Below are 6,000 nucleotides of genomic sequence, written 5' to 3' on the forward strand. Positions count from 1 at the left end.
CGGCTCTGTGTCCTTCGCTGACGTCTTCTGCCTCAGTCGGTTCTTCTCCCCTCTCCTGCTCTTCTCCACTCTCTCTCCGGTTCTTCTCCCTCTGTCCGCTGTCTTCTGCCTGGTCTCCTCCGCTATCTTATTGCTCTTTTGCTCGCTCTTTTCCCTGGTCTTCTCCGCTGTCTTCTCCCTCTGTTCTTCTTCCGATGTTGACTCAACGCTCTCTCCTGCTCTAATGCCAGGTGCGCGGTGTGCCACTACTTATATTGGCATGGGGCGGGGTCACCAAAGGCATGCCTCTTATGACGTCACCGCCCATCATTCCCCGGGCAGTGATTTCATAAGGGGCAGGGCCTCTGGATGATGTCACACGGTGACCCCGCCCCATGCCAATATAAGTAGTGGCACACCGCGCACCTGGCATTAGAGCGGGAGAGAGGGTTGAGTAAACATCAGAAGAAGAACAGAGGGAGCAGACAGCAGAGAATACCGGGCAAAAGAGCGAGAATATAACGGAGAAGACAACAGACAGAGGGAGAAGAACCGGACAGGGGAGGAGAACCAACAGAGGCAGAAGACATTAGCCGGGGACACAGAAGAGCCGGAGAGGGGATTGGAAGAGACAACGGAGCTGCCTAATAAATTACTTTAAAACATGTGTAATGTGTTTTATTTTTGACACTTTTTTTAGGTGAATGGATAGGGGTACAATATGGGGGGGCGGGATCTGGGGGCCCCTTGCTAAAGGGGACTTCCAAATTCCAATAAGCCCCCCACCCGCAGATCCCGACAACCAACGGCCAGGGTTGTTGGGAAGAGGCCCTTGTCCTCATCAACATGGGGACAAGGTGCTTTTGGGTGGGGGGGTGCAGAGCCTCCCCTGCCCCAAAGCACCCACCACCCAATGTTGAGGGCATCTGGCATGGTACATTCAGGAGGGGGGCACTCGCTCACACCCACCCCCTTTCCTGACCTGCCTGGCTGTGTACTTGGATAAGGTTCTGGTATGGATTTGGGGGGGTACCCCTTAAAGTCCATACCAAACCGAAGGGCCTTGTATGCTCTTGGAGGGGGAACCCATGCCCTTTTCGTTTTTAATTTGGGGTGGAGTTCCCGTTTAAAGATCCACAGAGCATAAGTCGCATGCCAAAGTCAGATCAGTCAAGTCGGCGATCCGACTTTGGTCCGACTTCAGTGATATTCAATGGGCTGAAGTAGGATCAAGGTCGGACCAAAGTAGAGCAGGAAGCATTTGCAAAGTCGGAACAACTTGTGTCGGACCAGTTAAGACGGCTCCCATAGTGAAAAATTTTCACACATCATGCGACATGAGCTCCCAATGTAGGAGCGTTTGTCGTACCAGTGTGAACCTGGCCTTAGTCCGGGTTCACACTGGTACGACACGACAGTCGTACCACTTTGGATCCGACTTTGCCATGCGTCCGACTTCAATGAACAGGGATCCGACTTTGATCCCCAACAATACCAGGCACTGTGTCTGGTATGAATCTTTATGGAAAACTCCACGCACAATCCAGGCCCACAATCCAGGCCCTTCGTTCTGGTATGGATTTTCAGGGGAACCCCCATGCCAAAGAAACGGCGTTGGGGTCCCCTGAAAATCCATACCAGATCCTTATCGGAGCACACAGCCCGGCAGGTCAGGAAAGGGGGTGGGGACGAGTGAGTGCCCCCCCTCCTGAACCGTACCAGGCTGCATGCCCTCAACATGGGGGGGTGGGTGCTTTGGGGCAGGGGGGCCCTGCACCCCCCACCCCAAAGCACCTTGTCCCCATGTTGATGAAGACAAGGGCCTCTTCCCGACAACCCTGGCCGTTGGTTGTCAGGTTCTGCGGGCAGGGGGCTTATCGGAATCTGGAAGCCCCCTTTAATAAGGGGGCCCCCAGATCCCGGCCCCTCCCTATGTGAATGAGTATGGGGTACATTGTACCCCTACCCATTCACTTAAAAAAAAATTCAAAAATAAAACACATTACACATGTTTTTAAAGTTATTTATTAAGGCAGCTACGTTGTCTCTTCCAATCTGTTCTCCCCTCTCTGGCTCCTCTGCCTCCTCCGCTGACGTCTTTTGCCTCTGCCGGTTCTTCTCCCCTCTCCGGTTCTTCTCCGCGCACTCTGCGGTTCTTCTCCCTCTGTCCCCTGTCTTCTGCCGGGTCTCCTCAGCTATCTTCTCGCTCTTTTGCTCTCTCTCGCTAGCAAGAAGATAGCAGAGGAGACCCGGCAGAAGATAGAGGGAGAAGAACCAGAGAGAGAGCGGAGAAGAACTGGAGAGGGGAGAAGATCCAAGAGAGGCAGAAGATGTCAGCGGAGGACACAGAAGAGCCGGAGAGGGGAGAACAGATCGGAAGAGATGACAGAGCTGCCTAATAAATTACTTTAAAAACCAAAAAAAAGCCCCCCGCCCGCAGACCCCGACAACCAACGTCCAGGGTTGTCGGGAAGAGGCCCTTGACCTCATCAACATGGGGACAAGGTGCTTTGGGGCCCCCCTGCCCCAAAGCACCCCCCATGTTTAGGGCATGTGGCCTGGTATGGTGCAGGAGGAGGGGGGGTGCTCGCTCGTTTCCCCCTTTCCTAACCTGCCAGGCTGTGTGCTCGGATAAGGGTCGGGTATGGACTCTGGGGGGGAACCCATGACGTTTTTTATTTTTTTTTATTTGGCGTGGAGTTCCCCTTCAAGATCATCAGAGCACAAGTCACATGCCAAAGTCAGATCAGTCAAGACGGCGATCCAACTTTGATCCGACTTCAGTGATATTCATTGGGCTGAAGTAGAGTCAAAGTCGGACCAAAGTAGTGTAGGGAGCATTTTCAGTTGGACCCACTTGTGTCAGACCAGTTAAGACGGCTCCAGTAGGGAATCATTGATTTTCACACGTCATGCGACATGAGCTCCCAATATCGGAGCGTTTGTCGTACAGTGTAAACCCGGCCTTAAGCTCTCTACGCAGCCAACACAGCTCAAGTCATCAACTGGTACCCGTGAGGTTTTTTTTATCTGGTCTGTGTAAGGTTTAACCTTAGCGCTGCTGGAGCTTTGCTTTCTTTGTTTATTTTTCACACGTGTTCTAAAATGCGCATGTTTGACACAGATTGGTACTTAACTCCTTCACGCCTAAGGGTAAAACAAATTCTAAATGCCTAACCACAATTTTGCAACTTTTGTAAAACCGTACACATCATCACGGGTCACGACTACTTTGTGTATCCAGGTGGATTATACAAATTGAACTTTCATTTGGTGGTAAACAGTGACAGCTGGTGGTTTACAGTGGAGTGGCAGCACCTCAAACCTCCCCCCCCCCCCCATACTCTAGGATTGCCGCCTGTTATAGTAATTAAACATTGTACAAAGTTACATTATTCATAGATGATAAACTGAGAATGGATGCCTACCAGAAGTATTCACAAAATATTGATTGTAACTCACACTAGTAAGCCAGGATTTATAAACTAATAAATATTATTTATAAATATTGATTGTAACTCACACTATTAAGCCAGGATTTATAAACGAAGTTTGCGGCATGGGGCTCGGAAGGAACAGCACGGGTGGCCATTCTTTCAGAGCGCATGCGCCAGTGATGTCACTGGTGGCATACAATGTACATATCTCCTAAACGGCACACGTTTAGGAGATATTTTCACTACCTATAGGTAAGCCTTATTATAGGCTTATCTATAGGTACATGTCAGCAGAGGAAGTTTACTTCCTCTTTAAATGATAATTAATTCCTGGTGTAAGATGATTTCTATATTGAAGAATAGAACTGTGGATCATTTATGATTATTCCTGAGGAAGGGTGTGAACTAGGGTTGCACCGATATCACTTTTTTATATAATGAGGGTTATTTTGGGACTTTAGATGAGGAACATGGTATATGTGCCTCCATCCCTGGTTCAGGTACATAAATAAAGAAATTGGGACTTTAGATGAGGCTATTGACTTGTGGAGGTTAGATTGATAGTAAACATATTTTATTAACATAAAAAGATGTTGGAATACATAGCAATGATGCAAAAGTAAATAAAAAGAGATTTCATATATATACATACACATGCACACATTATTATTATTATTATTATTCACGATTTATATAGCGCCAACAGTTTACGCAGCTCTTTACAATGTATAAGGGGACAACACAATTACAGTACAATACAAAAGGTACAGGAGGGCCCTGCTCGTAGAGCTTACATTCTAAAGGGAGGGGGTGGTGGTACAAAAGGTAATAGCTGCAGAGAATGATTTGATGGGGGGTGGCTCGGGGACAGTTGTTAGGTGGGTGTGGGATAGGCTTCCCTGAATAAATGAGTTTTTAGGGATCTCCTAAAGGGTAGGGGCTGATCGGACATACTGGGGCAGGGAGTTCCAGAGGATGGGAGAGGCTCTGGAGAAATCCTGAAGGCGAGCATGGGAAGAGGTAACACGGGAGCTAAAGAGCAGGAGGTCCTGGGAGGAGCGTAGGGGGTCAATTTGGGCGATAATTGCAGATAAGGTTGGTGATGTAGATGGGGGTGATGTTTTGAATGGCTTTTTAGGTAATGTTAGCATTTTGAATTTTATGCGGTGGGGTAAGGGAAGCCAGTGAAGGGACTGGGAGAGAGGAGCAGCAGTCATGGATTGGTTAGTGAGGTGTATTAGTCTAGCACATGGCATGAACATCATGGATACATAGATATATCCCAGCTTGACAGCACATGATATAATGGAATAAATTGATTAGTAAAATTGTATGTATTCATATACAGTGGGGAGAACAAGTATTTGATACACTGCCGATTTTGCAGGTTTTCCTACTTACAAAGCATGTAGAGGTCTGTAATTTTTATCATAGGTACTCTTCAACTGTGAGAGTCGGAATCTAAAACAAAAATCCAGAAAATCACATTGTATGATTTTTAAGTAATTCATTTGCATTTTTTTGCATGACAAGTATTTGATCACCTACCAACCAGTAAGAATTCCGGCTCTCACAGACCTGTTATTTTTTCTTTAAGAAGCCCTCCTGTTCTCCACTCATTACCTGTTTTAACTGCACCTGTTTGAACTCGTTACCTGTATAAAAGACACCTGTCCACACACAATCAAACAGACTCCAACCTCTCCACAATGGTCAAGACCAGAGAGCTGTGTAAGGACATTAGGGATAAAATTGTAGACTTGCACAAGGCTGGGATGGGCTACAGGACAATAGGCAAGCAGCTTGGTGAGAAGGCAACAACTGTTGGCGCAATTATTAGAAAATGGAAGAAATTCAAGATGACGGTCATCTTCCTCGGTCTGGGGCTCCATGCAAGATCTCACCTCGTGGGGCATCAATGATCATGAGGAAGGTGAGGGATCAGCCCAGAACTACACGGCATGACCTGGTTAATGGCCTGAAGAGAGCTGGGACCACAGTCTCAAAGAAAACCATTGGTAACACGCCGTATTGAGGGGAGGATGGATGGGCCCATGTATTGCGAGATCTTGGCCTTCCCTCAGTAAGATGGGTTGTGGCTGGGTTTTCCAACATGACGACCTGAAACACACAGCCAGGGCAACTAAGGAGTGGCTCCGTAAGAAGCATCTCAAGGTCCTGGAGTGGCCAGTCTCCAGACCTGAACCCAATAAAAAATCTTTGGAGAGAGCTGAAAGTCCGTATTGCCCAGCGACAGCCCCGAAACCTGAAGGATCTGGAGAAGGTCTGTATGGAGGAGTGGGCCAAAATCCCTGCTGCAGTGTGTGCAAACCTGGTCAAGAACTACAGGAAACGTATGATCTCTGTAATTGCAAACGAAGGTTTCTGTACCAAATATTAAGTTCTGCTTTTCTGATGTATCAAATACTTATGTCATGCAATAAAATGCAAATTAATTACTTAAAAATCATACAATGTGATTTTCTGGATTTTTGTTTTAGATTCCGTCTCACATGCTTTGTAAGTAGGAAAACCTGCAAAATCGGCAGTGTATCAAATACTTGTTCTCCCCACTGTATATATA

Source organism: Aquarana catesbeiana, linkage group LG13, assembly GCF_042186555.1.
Source record: "Aquarana catesbeiana isolate 2022-GZ linkage group LG13, ASM4218655v1, whole genome shotgun sequence".
NCBI classification, from domain to species: Eukaryota; Metazoa; Chordata; class Amphibia; order Anura; family Ranidae; genus Aquarana; species Aquarana catesbeiana.